A 21,451-nucleotide genomic window follows, 5' to 3' on the forward strand; every position below is an offset into this window, starting at 1 on the left:
TTCGTTGATATCGCTGCGGGACGGCTTGTTTTATGCGTGATGAACTGTAGTTTCTATTGGTACCATTTTGCGTTACTTGCAACTTTTTGATCACTTTTTATTACATTTTTTTTGAGACAAGATGACCAAAAAATAAAATGCTGTCATTGTTTTTTATTAAAAAATGTTACGGTGTTCATCGTGCGGTAAAAATAATGTGATATTTTTATAGATCAGGCCGTTCTGAACGCGGCGATACCTATTATGTCGTTTTTTTAAATATTTTCATTTAATTTCTAATAATAAAGGAGTTGATCAGGGAAACAGGCAGATTGTTGTTTTTATTTATTTATTAATTTTTATTTATTTTTCTTTCACATTTTTTACTATTTTCTTTTACACTGACCTGGGGACTTGAAGATCTGGTCTTCTGATCCCCGGTACGATACACTGCACTACTTATGTAGTGCAGTGCATCGTAACTGCCATTCATCATTTGACAGTTAGCCGATTAGGTCCTGCCTCGGGCAGGACCTAATAGGCTACCTTACCTTGGCAACCAGGAAGCCTAGTAATGGCTTCCTGGTTGCCATAGCAACAATCGCCACCCGCCGCATTGAAGGGGTTAAATTGCTGCGATCGGCGGTAACAGCCATGTCAGCTGTGTATAACAGCTGACAGCCGCTGAAGATAAAGCGCGCACAGCTCCTGTGCTCGCTTTATCTGCAGGGCGTAACTGTACGCCCGTCTGTGGGAAGCCACTTGGTTTTCGGACGTACAGTCACGCCCAATAGCGGGAAGGGGTTAAGAGCCTGTTCACATCACGATTCGCTTTCTGTTCCGGGGTTCCATCGAAGGTTTCTGTTGGGTGAACCCCGCAACGGAAAGTGAAACCACAGCTTCCGTTTCAGTCACCATTGATCACAATGGTGACTAAAACATCGCTGATGCTTTGCGTTCGTCACCATTCCGTCTGGTTTCCGGTTTTCCGACTAAATCAATAACAGTCGACTCCGCTATTGATTGTCAGAAAACCGGAAACCAGACGGAATGGTGACGAACGCAAAGCATCAGCGATGTTTTAGTCACCATTGTGATCAATGGTGACTGAAACGGAAGCTGTGGTTTCACTTTCCATTGCGGGATTCACCCGACGGAACCCCGGAACGGAAATAAACGGTGATGTGAACAGGCCCTAAGCGATGTTTCTGTCACCATTGATATCAATGGTGACTGAAACGGAAACTGTGGTTTCACTTTCCGTTGCGGAGTTCACCCAATGGAATCCGTTTTTTTAACTGATAGCACCCTGACACATTAATTTCAATGGGGCCATGCACACTTCCGTTGTTTTAACTGAAGTCTCGTCCTTTTCATTGCTTTGGTCCGTGAAACATACTGCACACGGAAGCCATCCGTTTGCTGTCCGTGTTTCACGGATCCGTCATTAGTGGCCGTACAACGGCCGACAAAAGTCTCGCACTGACGGCTGCCTCTCTCATACAGACTGCTCCACATGGACTCCTCTCTCTCTGACTGTTCCCATATCTCCCACTCTCATACAGACTGCTCCGCATGGACTCCCCTCTCTCTGACTGCTGCCATATCTCCCACTCTCATACAGACTGCTCCGCATGGACTCCCCTCTCTCTGACTGCTCCCATATCTCCCACTCTAATACAGACTGCTCCGCATGGACTCCCCTCTCTCTGACTGCTCCCATATCTCCCACTCTCATACAGACTGCTCCGCATGGACTCCCCTCTCTCTGACTGCTCCCATATCTCCCACTCTCATACAGACTGCTCCGCATGGACTCCTCTCTCTCTGACTGCTCCCATATCTCCCACTCTCATACAGACTGCTCCGCATGGACTCCCCTCTCTCTGACTGCTCCCATATCTCCCACTCTCATACAGACTGCTCCGCATGGACTCCTCTCTCTCTGACTGCTCCCATATCTCCCACTCTCATACAGACTGCTCCGCATGGACTCCCCTCTCTCTGACTGCTCCCATATCTCCCACTCTCATACAGACTGCTCCGCATGGACTCCCCTCTCTCGGACTGCTCCCATATCTCCCACTCTAATACAGACTGCTCCGCATGGACTCCCCTCTCTCTGACTGCTCCCATATCTCTCACTCTCATACAGACTGCTCCGCATGGACTCCTCTCTCTCTGACTGCTCCCATATCTCCCACTCTCATACAGACTGCTCCGCATGGACTCCCCTCTCTCTGACTGCTCCCATATCTCCCACTCTCATACAGACTGCTCCGCATGGACTCCCCTCTCTCTGACTGCTCCCATATCTCCCACTCTAATACAGACTGCTCCGCATGGACTCCCCTCTCTCTGACTGCTGCCATATCTCCCACTCTCATACAGACTGCTCCGCATGGACTCCCCTCTCTCTGACTGCTCCCACGCTCATACAGACTGCTCCCGTACTCCTAGAGATGCTCCGCATGAACCCTCTCTCACATAGACCGCTCCGCATGGACTCCCCTCTCTCTTACTGCTCCGCATGAACCCTCTCTCACATAGACCGCTCCGCATGGACTCCCCTCTCTCTGACTGCTCCCATATCTCCCACTCTAATACAGACTGCTCCGCATGGACTCCTCTCTCTCTGACTGCTCCCATATCTCCCACTCTCATACAGACTGCTCCGCATTGACTCCTCTCTCTCTGACTGCTCCCATATCTCCCACTCTCATACAGACTGCTCCGCATGGACTCCCCTCTCTCTGACTGCTTCCATATCTCCCACTCTCATACAGACTGCTCCGCATGGACTCCTCTCTCTCTGACTGCTCCCATATCTCCCACTCTCATACAGACTGCTCCGCATGGACTCCCCTCTCTCTGACTGCTCCCATATCTCCCACTCTCATACAGACTGCTCCGCATGGACTCCCCTCTCTCTGACTGCTCCCATATCTCCCACTCTCATACAGACTGCTCCGCATGGACTCCTCTCTCTCTGACTGCTCCCATATCTCCCACTCTCATACAGACTGCTCCGCATGGACTCCCCTCTCTCTGACTGCTCCCATATCTCCCACTCTCATACAGACTGCTCCGCATGGACTCCTCTCTCTCTGACTGCTCCCATATCTCCCACTCTCATACAGACTGCTCCGCATGGACTCCCCTCTCTCTGACTGCTCCCATATCTCCCACTCTCATACAGACTGCTCCGCATGGACTCCCCTCTCTCGGACTGCTCCCATATCTCCCACTCTAATACAGACTGCTTCGCATGGACTCCCCTCTCTCTGACTGCTCCCATATCTCCCACTCTAATACAGACTGCTCCGCATGGACTCCCCTCTCTCTGACTGCTCCCATATCTCTCACTCTCATACAGACTGCTCCGCATGGACTCCTCTCTCTCTGACTGCTCCCATATCTCCCACTCTCATACAGACTGCTCCGCATGGACTCCCCTCTCTCTGACTGCTCCCATATCTCCCACTCTCATACAGACTGCTCCGCATGGACTCCCCTCTCTCTGACTGCTCCCATATCTCCCACTCTAATACAGACTGCTCCGCATGGACTCCCCTCTCTCTGACTGCTGCCATATCTCCCACTCTCATACAGACTGCTCCGCATGGACTCCCCTCTCTCTGACTGCTCCCACGCTCATACAGACTGCTCCCGTACTCCTAGAGATGCTCCGCATGAACCCTCTCTCACATAGACCGCTCCGCATGGACTCCCCTCTCTCTTACTGCTCCGCATGAACCCTCTCTCACATAGACCGCTCCGCATGGACTCCCCTCTCTCTGACTGCTCCCATATCTCCCACTCTAATACAGACTGCTCCGCATGGACTCCTCTCTCTCTGACTGCTCCCATATCTCCCACTCTCATACAGACTGCTCCGCATTGACTCCTCTCTCTCTGACTGCTCCCATATCTCCCACTCTCATACAGACTGCTCCGCATGGACTCCCCTCTCTCTGACTGCTTCCATATCTCCCACTCTCATACAGACTGCTCCGCATGGACTCCTCTCTCTCTGACTGCTGCCATATCTCCCACTCTCATACAGACTGCTCCGCATGGACTCCCCTCTCTCTGACTGCTCCCACGCTCATACAGACTGCTCCCGTACTCCTAGAGATGCTCCGCATGAACCCCCTCTCACATAGACCGCTCCGCACGGCTCCTCCTCCCTCGCAGACTACTCTTTTCTTTTCCTCAGTCCACTCATTACCTTCCACCACAGTGTATACGTGCAGCTGCAATCTCTTCCTGTATCTACTTTTCCATTAATAGAGTTGCATTCGTAGTAAGCCCGTCCCCTTCCTGTATGGTCATGTGATCGTCTTTAAACCACTCCACAGTCGCTGCTACCGTATGGCCATGCCCATGTGGCAGCGTCATTGTGGCATTTACTGCTTCACGCGTGCATGTTAGGTTATGTACGGTAATCTCCCCCGCCCCATCTGTTCTTTACCGGGGAGGGGGGGTCCCGGTATTTTTTGTTCCCCGGTTCTCGGTGCATAGTACACAGGATTGTATGATTGGGCCTCGGTGAGCGCCTCCTTTGGCGCGGATGGTGGGCCCTGCGGATCGGTCCATTGTAACGGAGGCAAGGGGGAGGCGGGTGACCAGCGGCTGAAGCGGAGAGAAGAGGCGTCGGGAGCAGGTACCGCGCTGTGTCTGTATAGTGTATTTGGTGTGTGGCCTGTACCTGGGTACCGAGCAGTCTCCGGCAGGTGTGCGTTATTTACAGCCGTCCAGCCCGCAGCCTCTAGTTGTGTGTGTTGTCAGTACTGTGTGCATGCCCTGTTAGGTCTCTGGTTGTGCCCGGTTGGCAGCTCAGGTCTGTGGAGGTGACAGTAGCTCGTACAGGGGGCAGGATAGTTCTGTGCTGACATTCGCCTGCTACAAGCAGTTTAGTGGCCATTTCTGCTGTCGTCACCCATAACATGTCTCCTGCCTGGTAATGTCACCCAGCGGTGTGATGCTGCTGAGAGGAGGACGACATCCCGCTCCTGTCAGCTCATCCCCCGCACACTTTTATGGCTGTTGAATAGATCATCATACAATACTGTTTACTCCATGTGCCAAAATGTGATTTCTTCATGACAGACTTCTGTGGATATTTTCTTTTACATTGTGACATTCTACGAGCTTTGGTGGCCTCTATAACCGGACCAGCTCATTAAACTATGCACTCTTATGTGTGCGCGGTCCATGACTGCAGACGTCCGCAGATGACACTTCTCGGGCCGTCCAAGCCGTAATCACGGACCGTGCAAACAGCTACGGTCGTGTACATGAGGCCTTAACGCTTAGTAACGTACTATTCCGTTATGGTAACCATCCCGTTCGCGCTCCATGACGGAATAGTACGTCACGGGAGGAGCGGCCATTTCGGCCGTCTTCCCGACATATACAGGAGCTGTGACCACTGCTGTCTTGTACAGCGGTTGCCACAGCTCCCATAGCGGGGTCCGATCGCTGTGTCCCCGCTGATTAATCCCTTAAAAGCCGTGTTCAATAGGGATCGTGACTTCTTAGGGGTTAAACCACCATCAACAGCCCGCTACATGATAGCGGGCAGCGATGGTTGCTATGGCCACCGGACGACTAACAATGGAGTCCGGCTATGCCATCTACGGAAGCCTAGTGGGCCCTGACAAAGTCAGGACCCACTATGCTTGCTGTCAGTGAGTAGCTGACAGCTCTAATGCAGTGCAGTGTATTAGAATTTCGATCAGGGCCTCCTGCCCTCAAGTCCCCTAGTGGGACAAAGTAATAAAGGTAAAAAAAAGATGTGTAAAAATAAGAAAATAAAAATTTTAAAAGTAAAAATCCCCCTTTTTCCCTGATCAGTTCTTTATTATTAATAAAAATAGATAAATAAAAAACTATACATAATTGGTATCGCTGCGTCCGTAACGGCCTGAACTACAAAATTATTTCGTTATTTATCTCGCACGGTGAACGCCATAAAATAATAATAAACCGTACCACAATCACAATTGTTTGGTCACTTCACCTCCCAAAAAATGGAATAAAAAGAGATCAAAACGTCGCATGTACCTAAAAATGGTACTGATCGAAACTACAGTTCGTTACGCAAAAAATAAGTCCTCGCACGCCTTTATTGATTGAAAAATAAAAAAGTTCTGGCTCTTAGAATAAGGTAACACAAAAAGTGAATGCACAATAAAATACTTTTTGTAAAAAATAAAACGCCATAAGACATAAAAAACTATAAACATCTGGTATCGCCGTAATCGTATCGCCCCGCAGAATAAAGTGAATATGTCATTTATAGCACACGGTGAATGCTGTAAAAAAATTGAATTAAAAACAATAGTAGAATTGCTGTTTTTTAGTCACCACGCCACCTAAAAATAGAATAAAAACTGATCAAAAAGTCGCATGCACCCCAAGAAAACTACAATGAATTCCTCAAGGGGTCTAGTTTCCAAATTGGGGTCACTTTTCGGAGGTTTCCACTGTTTTGGCACCACAAGACCTCTTCAAACCGGACATGGTGCCTAATGAAAAAGAGGCCTCAAAATCCACTAGGTGCTCCTTTGCTTCGGAGGCCGGTGCTTCAGTCCATTACCGCCCGAGGGCCACATGTGGGATATTTCTCAAAACTGCAGAATCTGGGCAATACGTATTAAGTTGCGTTTCTCTGGTAAAACTTTTTGTGTTATAAAAAAAATGCTATAAAGAGGATTTACTGACCAAAAAAATAAATATGTAAATTTCACCTCTACTTTGCCTTTAAATTCCTGTGAAACACCTAAAGGGTTCATAAACTTTCGAAATGCTGTTGTGAATACTTTGAGGGGTCTAGTTTCCAAAACGGGGTGTTTGATAGGGGTTTCTAATATATGGGCCCCTCAAAGCAACTACTGAACTGGAACCTAAAAAAAATAAAATAATTAGGCAATACTTCGCTTCTTACATTATACGGATAATGAGCCGTGCCCACCCCGAGATGACCCCAGTTTTGACCATTTGTATAAACTGAGACCCCTATTAGACCGTTTCAGTGCCCGGTTTTCCCAGCATTCACCCCCGAGAAGTGTATTTCTATTGATGAGTCCTTGGTGGATTTTAAAGGGAGGGTTCAATTCCGCCAGTACCTGCTGAATAAGAGGGAAAGGTATGGCGTGAAGATGTATAAGCTGTGTGAGAGTGCATCAGGGTATACCTACAAATTTAGGATATATGAAGGGAGGGACACCAGTATTCAGCCCCCAGAATGCCCCCCCTTACTGGGAGGTAATGCAAAAATTGTGTGGATTTGGTGCACCCACTGCTGGACCAGGGTTACCACCTCTACCTGGATAATTTTTATACCAGCGTCCCACTCTTCAACTGCCTCGCTTCCAGAAGTCCTGCGGCATGCGGCACTGCTAGAAGAAACCTGAGAGGCCTCCCTAAGACTCTGCTTGGGCAAACACTAAGAAGGGGTGAGAGCAGGGCACATTCTAGCAGCAACATATTGTGTGTCACGTACAAGACGAGAGATGTCCTTGTATTGACAATACTTCATGGCCACACCAGTACCCATGTACCAGTACGAGGTACCAGTACAGAGACCCCCAAAGCAGACTGCATCCTGGACTACAATAGGTACATGGGAGGGGTGGACTTGTCAGATCAAATCCTGAAGCCCTACAGCGCCATGCGGTGTGGTATAAGAAGTTGGCCGGGCACATCATACAGATAGCATTGTACAATGTGTACGTGCTACATCGATGTACAGGCCAGAGGGGAACTTTCCTGGAATTTCAAGAGGTGATTATCAAGAACCTAATCTTTAGGGACCAAGAAGGGGGGGGCACCCAGTACTTCTGGAAGCGGGGGCACCCAGTACTTCTGGAAGCGGGGCCACACGCATCGTACCAGGGCAACACTTTCCAGGAGAAGTTCCCCAAACTGGCAAGAAGGGAAAAAGTCAAGAGGTGCAAAGTCTGGTATAAGAGGGGGATAAGGGAGGACACAATATATCAATGTGACACGTGTCCCAAAAAACTAAGGCTCTGTATGAAAGTGTTTTAAAATTTATCATACATCCCTTGATTTTTAATCTACCCCAGTTTTACTTACCCTGATGCACTCCGCACAGCTTACCCCCTCATATTTCCCTTCTGAACCCTGCTGTGTGCCCAGGCAGCTGATAACAGCCACATGTAGGGTATTGCCGTACCCAGGAGAACCCACATTACAGTTTATGGGGTGTATATCTCTGGTCAAAATGCTCACTATACCTCTAGATAAATGCCTTAAGGGTATAGTTTTTAAAATGGGGTCACTTCTCAGGGGTTTCAACTGTACTGGTACCTCAGGGGCTTCTGCATACATGACTTAGCACCAGAAAATCCCCAGTAGGCCAAATGGGTGAGTCTGGTCTTCAAAAACGGACCAGAATAGGACATGATTAGTACGTTTCTCGCAATGCACACATGATCCATGGTAAAAAAAAAAAAAATGTGTGAATAGCACCATTGACTTGTATGGGCAGTGTGCTGTCCCTTGGTACATGCCTTATATTTTGAAACCAAGGGCTTGATTTGATCTTTGGGAAAGGTTTTCCTGATCTGAGTGTTTTATACATAGGACAGACTGACACTGTTCTTGCCCACCATTGTAGTTGGGCACTGGTGAACAGTGTTTACATTTACAGTAGCTGTTAAAGCCAGGTACGCCACAGTTGAAACCGTAACTTAATCTACACATATAAAGCTGTTTGTGTTGTACGGCTGGTCTACATCTGAGGGTATGTTCACATGGCTTATTTTCAGCCATGTGAACATACCATCAGCTGAAGTACGGAAGCTGAACGCCTCCAAACATCTGCCTGTTGATTTCAATGGGAAAAACTGTGTCTCTTTACGACTTACGCGTCAGTAAAAATAAGTGCATGTCGCTTCTTGAGCCGTTTTTCATTGTGTCTATCAAAAATCAGCTCCAAAAACGGGCGTAAAAAACGCCTGCTGCATAAAAAAACATCTGAAAATCAGAGGTTGTTTTCCCTTGGAAACAGCTCCGTCTTTTAAAGCCGTTTTTTGTTTTCCATGTGAACATACCCTCAGCCTTTACTTTCTCATTCCTGAAAGCAGAACAGGCAAATCCTGGGCTGGCCATGCGCCACAAATGGAATTCAACAGAAGCTATGAGCTGGCGCAGATTTCTACTATAATTTACACCAGTTCCTGGCGTAAATTATAGTGAATCTGTCATGCGGAGGGGGACTCCGCCCCTTACCGCTAAGCCATGCCCACTTTTTTTCTTGCGCTTTGGAAATATTTATATATGGCAGTGTGCATTGTGATTTTTACCTTCTGCTCTTTAGCCTTTTGATTGAGTGACAGAGTGGCCTACCCCTTATTTCTAACGGCATAGATACCATGGCCATGATTGAAGTTCTCTCCGATACCATCAGCTAGTGTGAGGTGTCCGCTGTAATATACCGCTGACACCTGCAGCATATGGAGCGTGCGCAGCCTATCAGCCAGCTCAATACACACTACCTTGCCGACTATGATGTACAGTTACGCCAAATCTCTAAGGGTTTAAAGGGGTTTCCCAGTACTAAAAAATCAATGGCCTATCCTCCGGATAGGTCATCAATATGTGATCTTGCGGGGTCCGACTCCTGGCACACCCGCTGATCAGCTGTTTTGAAGGGGCCACAGTGCTCGTTACAAGCGCTGCTTCCCCTTTTCCATTACTGCTCACACTGACTCTCCGACATACTTGTAGTGGTGGTTTACAGTATTCGGGTATGTTCACACGGCTTATTTTCGGCCGTTTTTCGGGCCGTAAACTGCTGAAAAATCTGAAGCAGAACGCCTCCAAACATCTGCCCATTGATTTCAATAGGAAAAACTGTTCTGTTCCATTTTTCAAAGTCGCGGAAAATAACGTCCCCGAAAAAGAAGTGCATGTCACTTCTTGAGACGTTTTTGGAGCAGTTTTTCATTGACTCTATAGAAAAAGAGCTCCAAAAACGGCCGTAAAAAACGCGAGTTTGCTTAAAAAAAACGGCTGAAAATCAGGAGCTGTTTTCCCTTGAAAACAGCTCCGTGTTTTCAGAAGTTTTTTAGTAAGCGTGTGAACATACCCTCACAGCCTTCTCCCATTCATTTCAATGGGAGAAGGCTGTAATACTGTGAACCGCCGCTACAAGTCCGTTGACTAGTGTGAGCAGTCGTACGAACGCTGCGGTTCCTTCAAATCAGCAGATCGGCAGGGGTTCCAGCAGTTGGACCCTGACTGATCACATATTGATGGCCTATACTCAGGATAGACCAAAATTTTCAGGGACTGTAAAACCCCTTTAGGGTAGGAACACACTAGGTGGATACACTGTGGATTTTCCGTAACGGATTTCACTGCAGAAAACCCACAACGTAGTACAATAGCATCAGTGTGGATGAGATTCGAACAAACCTTGGCCACTAACAGCGGAAAAAAAAAGTTAATAAAATGACCTGCACTGCGTTTGGTTTTTTTTTAAGCCGCGGAATCGCTGTTCTTCTGTTACGGGTTTTCCTCATCGAATTCAGCAAGAAGGTAAAACCCGCAACAAAAGCTATGTGTTGCGGCTTTTGTGGCAGAAACACTGCAATTCCACATCAGAAATATTTTTTTATTCAATTTTAAATCAATAAAAAACGCATACTAGGTCCTCATGTGTCGATCCCCTCTTACTATCCCTTATGCCCCATGCACACGACTGTATATTTTGCCTGAAATTACGGACCCATTCATTTCTATTGACCGTATATTTGCAGAAAGGTGTCCGGGCCATAGAAAGCCTCCGCAAAAGATAGGACGTGTCTTTTTGTTATTACGACCGTGCTCCCATACTTCATATGGGACCGCGAGCTGAAAACGCAAGTAGTTGTCGGCGGCCGGCCGTGCCCGTAATCACGGACCGTGATTACGGGCATGGCCGTGTGAATGAAGCCTTGCTCTTATATTTTGGACTCGCTCCTGATTTTAGCTTCTAAATACTGTTGCAGTGTGAATAAGGCCTTAGACCAGGGGTCTCAAGCACGCGGCCCCTGGGGCTGTCATATGAACAGCGATGTCTGGGGCTTCCCCAGAGCGGAGTCTCGAGCAGAGCGCTAGTATCGGCTCTGCTCCAGGACTCTGTGGAATTCCCTGACATCGCTGTCCATATATGGACAGTGTGTCAGGCTTTTCCCCAGAGCGGAGACCCGGGCAGAGCGCTAGTATCGGCTCTGCTCCGGGACTCTGGAATTCCCCAGAGCAGGAATCCCAGTGATGTCAGGACCACAGCTGGAGTCCCAGAAAGAGCCTACTAGTTCTCTGCCCGGGACTCCAGCTCTGGGGTTGCCCCTGACATCTCTGTCCATATATGGACAGTGATGTCAGGAGCAGAGCTGGAATCCCAGGCAGAGTGCTAGAAGCGCTCTGCTCCGGGACTCCAGCTCTGGGCAAGCCCCTGACATCACTGCGGCAGCATCCACGGAGGGCACTGCGGCAGCATCCACGGAGGGCACTGCGGCCTGTCAACTTCCCATTTTTTCTATATGCGGCCCACTTACCCTGCCGAGTTTGAGACCCCTGCCTTAGACTAAGAACTGTGCCTTGTTGCTGCTTGTGTCTTAATGCAGGATTGTCAGAGCATTATATTATTATGGTATTTAGTCCACCATCTTCTGGTAATGACTACTACTATTTATTCTAAGTGTTGTAGGCATGATGAGTCTGAAGCGACTGCACTGTGTACTCTCCACGGTAAAGCATTGCAGAAATCTCTATATGAAAGTCATTTAAAGGTCAGCCAGCAGACAGATGTAAACAGCAAGTCCTTCCCCCAGAGCCTGCAGTCTACCCGTACAGTAAGGTGTCACACCAGTCATGTCATGTATACTGTGCTAATGCTAGGATGTCTCTTCTTCTAAAGGGGCTACAAAGAATTGCCTTTCTCTGTCATTTCATTTCATGGTGCGTGGTATTAGGAAAGAATTCCGGTTAGGGTTGCACGATGCATGGAAATATCGATACTATTTTGATACTGTTCACCCGTAAACCGTTCAATAGCGTGAATTCATGTACTTCAATGCTAAGCTGTGCGGATGCAGTTTAGTATTGTAATCCATGAATTGAGTCAGTAGTACCACAGCGAACACGGCATGCACACTGCACAGCCGTGTTAAGCACTGGCCACATCACCCCGATCGCGTGGGCGGTCAGGAGAGGGGGCAACGGCTGTAATACACAACTGCGGGCCCGCTTTAGCAGCGGAGATCAGTAAAACCTCTGATCTCCGCCGTTATCCCCTTGAATGACGTGGTCAAGGCTGATCGCAGCAGTCAAAGGGAAAATGAAATCACTGTGACACGATCGAAGGACATACCTTAGGCCTCATGCAGATGACTGTGTTTGGTCCTTGATATACAGACCGTATGTCGGCCACATTTCCCGGACCAAACATCGTTCAGGGAGCCGGAGTTCCTAGCATCATAGTTATGTCTGATGGTAGGGGCCCCTGCCAAGGCACAGAAATATTGTCCCGTACTGAAACATATTTTCAGTTTCAATTCTAATTAATTGGACCCGTGCACGATACACTCTAGGTCGCCGTACGGTTGCCATGGCAACCGTGCCGCCCAGTGTGCAGGAGCGTCTCTCCACGCCCGATGTTACTTTGAACAGGAGAGTATAACTGAAGGGACCCTTTATAACCCCATCATGTACCTCACACATTAACCCAATGTTGCCCAATATGACTGAGGTACATGATGGGGTTAATTACTATTAGGTGACATTCACACGAATGTGTGCATTTTGCGCATGCAAAAAATGCAGGTTTTTTTTTCGCGTTGCAGTTCCGTGTGTCATAGTGTTTGGTGCGTGGCTGCGTGATTTTCACGCATATGCCATCCTTATGACACGCGGTTTTGAGGTTGAGAAAAAAATGAAGGAAGTGCTTTCATTTTTCCCTTCATTTCTTGATCTACTGTTGCACGAATCCCGCGCAGCACACGGAAGTGCTTCCGTGTGCCACACGTGATTTTCACACACCCATTGACTTCAATGGGTGCGTGTTTCTCGAAAAACGCACAAGTATAGGACATGTCGTGAGTTTTACGCAGCAATGTGCCCGCTGCGTGAAAATCACGGACTGTCCGAACGGCCCCATTGAGTTACATAGGTCCGTGCGACGCGCGTGATATTCACGCTCGTATCACTGACGTGAACTACGCTCGTGTAAATAAGGCCTTAATGGGAGGCACATGGAGGTACTAAATTCATAACACCCTGAGCCTCACGTCATAAAATGGAAGGATTTTATATTTTTGTAGGGTTTTATTGTTGGCAAAGTATCGAGAATCGCAATACTACGTGAAGTATCGGTATCAAAGTCCAAGTTCTGGTATTGTAACAACCCTAATTCAGGTATATAGTGAAAATAATAATTTTTTTGGTCTAAAAATGCCTACATCACATCTAAGTTCATGAACTTCATTGTGATTGGTATTAGCTGGATCCTATGTGTTAGGCTTTATTCACACAAACGTGTTAAAATCCGCGTGACGGCTGTTGAAACAGCCGTCACACGGACCTATATAATTCAATGTGGCCGTTCACACGGCCATTGTTTCAACGGAGCGTGTGAAGGGTCCGTGAGAAAATAGGACATCTATTTTTTCACACTTCACACATCCCTCCACGGACTCTAGTCTATGGGGGATGTGATATCGCGCAGCGCAGAGCACGGATGCACCACGGACGTTTTTCACGTTCGAGATGTGCAACGCCCGTGTGAATCTAGCCTTCGAGACACACAGGACCAGCTTTTAGCCGAGCCGTCCGTCCAGCTGACCTGACGGAATCTGCTTCGACAGCAAGATACAGCTTCTATGTATACAGGGTACATCGAAGCTGTATCACAAAAAGCAAAGGGAGTTTTTTCCTTAAAATGTATTTAAAAGTTGCTTAAGCTCACCTAAAACATTGTATTATTACTATGGTCACCTTTTGGTCACTTTTTTTTTTTTTTTCATTGTTTTGTACTTATTGGAAAAAATTATTTTTAGCACAAAATATGTCTTTATTAAAAATGTTGTACCGTTTTCCTTGGCAGTCTGCTCTGTCCCGCTCAGCGTTTAAATCCTCTACTGACGGCTCGATCTCCAAACGCTCTCTCTCCTGAGCGCTCATTTAGGGTACGAACACGCAGGTCGGATACGCTGTGTAAAAGTACACAGCGTATCCCTCCTGGAAGCTGCAGGGAATTCGGGCTTTTCAGGAGGCATTTCCGCTGCGGAAATCCCGCAGGAATTAAAAAAAAGAGTTTAAAAAAAAAGCTTATACTTACCCTGACCGTAGTCATGGCGATGCCTTCTGGAATGACGCTGTAGTCTGTGTGACCACTGCAGAAGTCACATGGGATGAAATGTCATCCCAGGAGGCTGTGCTAATAAGAGGATCGCGTAGCTAGGACTATGGCAGGGACTATGTATAAACTTATTTTCTATGTGAAATAAAAAAAGCTTTTTTTTTTTCCCTTGTGATTTTTGTGGCGGAGTCGCAGCGTTTCTGTCGTAACATGGCCACTATACTGTGACTGGATCCATCTACTTCCGGCACCGACCACTGCATGACATCCAGTGCCTGTAGGCAGCCGGAACAGCTGATTGATGCGGGGTCTGAGTGTCTGATCCCCACCGTTCATAAACTGATCACCTATCCTGTGGATAGGTTATCATAAAAAAAAAAACGTGTGTGTATTTTTATTTTATTTCTTTTTAAATAAAACATGTTGAAATATGTTACGATCCCTCATTGACTAAGATGGGGTTAAACCGCAGCATTGACAGACATAATATTTACTGCAATAGGTTTTCTATAGCAGGTTTTTTGTTTATTTGCCATGATGTTCACTGACAAACCAGCGCTAACATGTGGTGAAGTCAGAGGGTTAGGCTATGTTCACACGTGTTGGCTTTTCTGCGTCAGAAATACCAAGGCTGAAACATTGTAATGCCAGCAGATCCACACATTGTTATTGAATGGAGCTAATCCGTGGCAAGAATGAACATGCTGTGGATTTTAAAATCCGCAGAGCGTACTTTATTTGCAGTTTTTTTTCCGGAGCGCGTAAATGGGGTTATAAAAACTCCATTCACTAGCGTTGGATGCGGAATGTGTAAGGATTTGGTGCGGAATCCACGCGTAAGTCCTCATCAAATTCTCAATGTAGAAACATGTTGTAAGAGATATATATATTTATTTCGTTTATCTTGGGCCATATTCCCATAGATCTAAATGGCACCTGACTGTTGTGAGGGAAATCCAGGGATATCTACTAGCTATTCCTTATTTTGATCAGCATTGGTCCTCATACATTACTCCGTGCAGAAGAAAACGGAACAGCCCATAGCAACCAGTCAGATTACAGCTCATGTTCCTATGGCAGGTATGAAAGGAGTGACAGGTGTGGTTACTATGGGCAACAGCTCTTCTGTAGCCGTGTCATTACGGCGGGATGAAGGTGCTATGATCACACATATTATATGCTCTGCGGATACAGGGTCAGCAGTCGTACAATCAAAGGCCGCGGCGTTGTGGGGCTGTCTGGTGACGTTTTGAGGGCGGGGTTACATAAGCGCCTCTCGTCATTATTCCGGCTTTGGCAAGGGGAGGGGACTGCCGTTTGGCCGAGCGCGGTCACGTCACGTACGCGCCCCCAGTGTTGTGAATAGGGGAGCCAGGACGTTATTTCTTAAAGTGACAGAGACCGAAGCCTGGGTGCGCGCTGCTAGTGCTTGTACAGCATTGCGCGTTTCCCGTATCCGGGGCTGGGTGGCGAGCGAGGTGCCGCCTGTGACCTCCCGTGAACCCGGCTAGCAGGGACTGACAAAGAGGCACAGGGTACGTGACCGTCATTAAATCGTTATATGCGACCAGACCTTAGACTAAACACCCGCACTTTGTACGCGGCTGTATATTGTAACCAGCGGACGAAGGATGTTTATCTGAATGCTCAGCTCCGCCCCCTGACATGTAAATGCTGGTCACCTGGGTCACGTGTGTTTCGCGTCTTCTCCCGGTGACCCGCGAGCGGGCGCAGTGTGGCCGCCCTGTGTGCACACGTGTTGGTCAGTGTGCGCTTGTTATTGTTGTGGTTCCGCTGTGTGCAGCCCGCTTGCTCCCTCCCTCAGCACCTCCCTCCGCCCTGGCCGTTCTCCCTCCCTTTGTGTCTCGGTGGACGGGTGAGTGTGCCGCTGTCTTGTGGTGTGCTGGTGGTGAGGCCTGAGGTGGTGCACCCAGCCTGTGGGAACACTCTGAATGCTTGTCTTTTATTCCTTTGTTGTTGCTTTATTGTTTCCTACTGAGCACATGGTGTGAGGCTGGAGCCTGCTCTTAAAGCCACAGCTCCCATGTGGTCCTAATAGGGTGATGGCTCTTGAATGGGGAGCGGGTGGATGATCACCTTTACACATTGCTGACCTGAGCATGGACAGGCTTATACTATAAAGCATCAACACAAGCCTCGCACTGCAGCCGCAACACCTGCCTGGTGACTATCCATAAACCATCTTGTCAGGCAGCGTGTGAATGTATTGGCACTAACGCTTTTTCATGATCTTTACTTGTCAAGATGTGTACAATGCTTCTCTCCATCTGAATCTCTGGTATCTTACATTTTGGCATCATTTATCGAGAAGATATTGATCGTAAGACAGACTGCCCGACTGTACCCTAAATATACCTGGGTGAGCGTACCAGCCTGTCACATGACTGAAATGATAATCGTTACATAGTTAGTGGGTGAAAAACGACCCAAATCCATCACTTTGAAGTGTAACCTTTTTATACTTACAAACCCGAGTTGTTCCAGAGGAAGGCAAACATCCCCCCGAATGGTAATAGCCCAAAAAAATCCTTCCTGACCCCCTGCTGGTAATCCCCAGATCAACATTTGACTTTACTAGATGGCTATCTTTCTCAAAATGGACAGTTGACACCTGTCCACAGCGTAGGTGATAACTATATGATCACTGGGACCCCAACTGAATGCGAGAATGGGTGCCCCGAACCCCCAGTTCCTCCTCACTGCTTCAACGCTGTGAAGAGTACTGTGAATGCAGTGGCGGTCGAGCATGCAAGCTGCCGCTCGCTTTTAAAGTATAGGAATGACAAAAACAGCTAAGTACAGCACTTGGCTGTTTGCTGTCAGTCCCATTGAATGGAGTGGCAGTGCGCGTGCTCAACCGCCACTTCATTTAGGCCTCATGCACACGACTGTAGCCATGTGCACGGCCATGATTTGCAAATCGCAGGCCGTGCACATGGCCGCGTCCATTATTTACTACGAGCCTGTATGAACATGTCCGTTCTTTCTGCGGTCCAGGCTCCTGGGCAATGCACGGACCGTGAAAAACAAGGTTGTGTGCATGGGCCCATAGGAATGAATGGGGCCGCAATCCTCCCGTGGACTTTCTGGGGAATTGCGGCCGCAAAAGAACGTTAGTGTGCATGGGGCCTTCAGCTTTTTCTTACTGCTCGACCACTATGAGGAGGACTTTGAATGAAGCCACAGCATGCATGCTTGACCGCAGCTTCATTCAAATTCTATGGGAATGATGGAAACTGCAAAGTACAACGGTCAGCTTTACGTCAGTTCCATTGAATGGGGCAACAGACACTATATTCAAGCTCCTCTGCATGGGGTTCGGGACCCTGTTCACACAATCTTTGGGTCAGACGCCTATCCTGTGAATTCTAGGACAACCCCTTTAAATCTTTCCACACTTTCAGGCATTAGCAGATCTTGTGGGGGCATGTTCCATAACTTTGGTTCAAACAGTAAAGTAATCCTTTCAAACTTTGTGATGAAATTGCACTAAAGGCGTTTTACGTCTCGAATTACATCTGAAAAGACGGCTCATTACGTCTGCAAACATCTGCCCATTGCTTGCAATTGGTCTTACGATGTTCTGTTCAGACGAGGTGTAATTTTATGCGTCGCTGTCAAAAGAGGCACGTAAAATTACGCCCGCGTCACAGAAGTGCAGGACGCTTCTTGGGATGTTTTTGGAGCCGTTTTTCATCGACTCCAATGAAAAACCGCTCCAATTACGTCCGTAAAAGACGCCGCGAGTACATGCAAAAACGTCTGAAAACCGCTCCATAATTTCAGACGTATTTTGCGATTGCGTGTGAACATACCCTTACACCCAATTCCTTATCCATCGTGATCCATTAATGATCTATATCGTTTGTATATATTTTTTGCCCTAAAATAAACTTAACCCATTCTCCCTGCTTCTGGGCCCTAATGACCAAGCTATTTTTTTTTTGTTTTTCCATCGGCACATTCGAAGAGCTCTAACTTTTTTTTTTTATTATTATTTCCACGTGGACATGTCTGTATGAGGACTTGTTTTTTGCTGGATGAGTTGTATTTTTCAATGGCACCGTTTTGGGGTATGTAGAACTTTTTTTTGGGGGGGATATAAAAAATAACAGCAAGTTAAACATTGTTCTATGCGTTTTACATTTACGCTGATTACTGTGTGATGTAAATAACATGCTACCTTTATTCTATGGGTCAGTACGATTACGGTGATACCAAATATGTATAGTTTTTTTTATGGTTTACTACTTTTGCAGAATAAAAGCACTTTAGAACTAAAATTTTATTTTGCATCGCCACTTTCCAAGAGCCGTAACTCTTTTTTTTTTTTTTCCGTCCATGTCTCCATATGAGGGTTTTGTTTTTTGCGGAACTTCATTGCTACCATTTTTGGGTACATGGGACTTATTGATTTTTTATTTTGGGGGGGAAATGGGAAAAAACAGCACTTTTGCTGTTTTTTTATGGCGTTCATCTTGCGGTTTAAATAATAGAACTTTTTATTTTTTGGGTCATTACGATTGCGGCGATACCATATATGTGTAGTCTTTATTTTATTTTTACACTTTTAGTAAATAAAACCATTTATTTTTTTTTATGGCAAAAAAAATGGTTTTATTTTTTTAATGGGCACCTTATTAATTTTTATTTCACATGAAGAATTTTTTCAGTCTCATTAGGAGACTTCACTATGCGATCTTTAGATCGCAGAGATAATGCTTTGGTATACCTGTCATTAGACAGCCGAGCCCCGGCTCCAGTGTAAATCTGACAGGCAATCTGTTAGGACGTGCCTCCGGCTGCCATGACACCCCATCGGAGACCCACGGTTTCATTCGCGGGCCGCCGATGGGTGACAGAGGGAGCGCACTCCCTCTGTAAACAAAGTTAAATGCCGCGGTCGCTATTGACGGCGGCATTTAACGGGTTAAACGGCCGCGATCGAAGTAAACTTTGATCGCGGGCGTTGGAGCAGGAGCTCAGCTGTCATCAGACAGCAGAGCCCCGGCTCCTGCCTGCACGGGAGACCCGTGCAGGCAGAGCCCCGGCTCCTGCCTGCACGGGAGACCCGTGCAGGACTTAGACTAGGCTGACGTGAAAAGGCGTCAGCCTAGCCTAAAGCCCAGTAGTGAATCACGTGAAAAGGCGTATTAGTGGTCACTAAGGGGTTAAACAACGGGTGTGCCGAGACTCGGACCCCCACTGATATAATATTGATAGCCTATCATAAGGACAGGCCATCAATTTTAGAATCCTGGATAACCCATTTAATGGTCACAGTACAGATCCCTGGATACTCCACTTATAACATTCGTCCAGTTTGAATATGACCCCTTCATAAATACTCTTTAGGTAGGATCTTTTAGCCAATTTTGAATCCAATCATAAATTGTGCTGTGTAAACCAATGGACCTTCACACCGTACCGACGTTTGACATAATTGTATGTCATAGTCGGCAGGTGGGAGAGGGTATGGAGTGAGTTTATGGGCCAAGCCCGCTCCATATGCTGCGGGTGCCAGCTGTATATTATAGCTGACACTGCTCTGTAGGGGACCAGAGAACTCTGAGGGTATGTTCACACGGGCTAATTTCAGCCGTTTTTCAGGCCATAAACGTCCTGAAAAATTGGAAGCAGAACGCCTACAAACATCTGCCCTTTGATTTCAATGGGAAATACGACCTTCTGTTTTCCGACGGGGTGTTTTTTTACGCCTCGTTCAGAAAAATGGCACGTAAATAAGTGCATGTCATTTCTTGAGCATTTTTTTGGAGCCGTTTTTCATTGACTCAATAGAAAAATACGGCTGGAAATCAGGAGCTGTTTTCCCTTGAAAACAGCTCTGTATTTTCAGATGTTGTTTTTTAATCGTGTGAACATACCCTGATACTTGACGTTTAACCACTTTAACAAGCCTTTAGAAAGAGGGGAGGAACTCCCTCAAACTTTCGACTTCCCCTATCCCCCACGCGATGCTCACAATACATTGCAATACATCCCTTAGCGGGATTATAAAAATATTTAAAACATTGTTTTTAGTAATGTATAAATAAAATATTAAAAGTAAAAAAACAAATCTTTTACCATTTATTCCCTAAAATACTATAAAAAAATAAATAAACTGAATTGCTATTGCCCTATGGCTTTTGGAAGATGGGGAGGAAAAAAATGGCTACGGCGGTAAGGGGTTGTACAGAATTAGCAAAATAAGGTTGTTTTCGTCCACAAACCGTGCCACACCGTTCTACAGGTTGTGTGTGGTATTGCAGCTTGACTCCATTGAAGTGAAGGGTACTGAGCTGCAATACCACACACAAACTGTGGACAGGTCTGGTGCTGTTTTTGAAAGAAAGCAGCCATGTTCTTGTAACCCTGTACAACTCTTAACTTGTGAGAAACCGTACCGACTGCTTTAGAAAAATCAAGTACACGACAATACATCTGTCACCCCTTGTCCAGGTTCCTGAGGTCTTATACGACCTCCTTTTATATATATATATATATATATATATATATATATATATATATATATATACATACATACAGCTGCTTGCGGGAGACTATATCATTATCTAAAACCTACTGTTCAGTATGATCTCTTAGGCTGCGTTCACATCTGCGTCAGGGCCCCGTTCCGACGGAACGGAGCCTTGACCGACATAAACGGAAAACAGAGGTTTCCGTTTCCATCACCTTTTGATTTCAATGATGACCGATCCGGCGCAAATGGTTTCCGTTTGTCTCTGTTGTGCATGGGTTTCGTCGTTTTGACGGAATCAATAGAGTAGTCGACTACGGTATTGATTCCGTCATGGAATGGAGCCCTGACGCAGTTGTGAACGCAGCCTTTTTAAACTTTTAAGTAACTTTTCAACTAAAGATTCTTAACTTACCAGCCTATAGTTGTTGGGTTTTATCTTTGAACCTTTTTTTGAAAATAGGGATAATGTTGGTGAACATCAATTTTACTTTTCTGTTAGGGTATGTTCACACGCACTGTTTTCAGACGTAATTCGGTCGTTTTACACCTCGAATTACACCTGAAAAAACGGCTCCATTACGCCTACAAACATC

The 21,451-nt window shown here is 46.7% G+C and overlaps 1 protein-coding gene across 4 annotated transcripts in view; it reads left to right on the forward strand.

The window, feature by feature from the left end:
* The first annotated feature begins 4,318 nt into the window (after positions 1-4,318).
* Positions 4,319-21,451, forward strand: part of RNF44 (ring finger protein 44) — a 46,356-nt gene continuing 29,223 nt past the window's right edge. The window contains exon 1 of one of the 4 annotated variants that reach the window (XM_075856635.1): positions 4,319-4,645. The gene's annotated coding sequence lies outside the window, so the exon portion shown is untranslated. Of the gene's footprint in view, positions 4,646-15,643; positions 15,889-16,092; positions 16,116-16,206; positions 16,230-21,451 lie in introns of those variants that run through there. The other 3 variants (XM_075856637.1, XM_075856639.1, XM_075856638.1) reach the window with 3 other exon arrangements.

This window comes from Rhinoderma darwinii, chromosome 3 (assembly GCF_050947455.1).
Source record: "Rhinoderma darwinii isolate aRhiDar2 chromosome 3, aRhiDar2.hap1, whole genome shotgun sequence".
Classification (NCBI taxonomy): domain Eukaryota; kingdom Metazoa; phylum Chordata; class Amphibia; order Anura; family Rhinodermatidae; genus Rhinoderma; species Rhinoderma darwinii.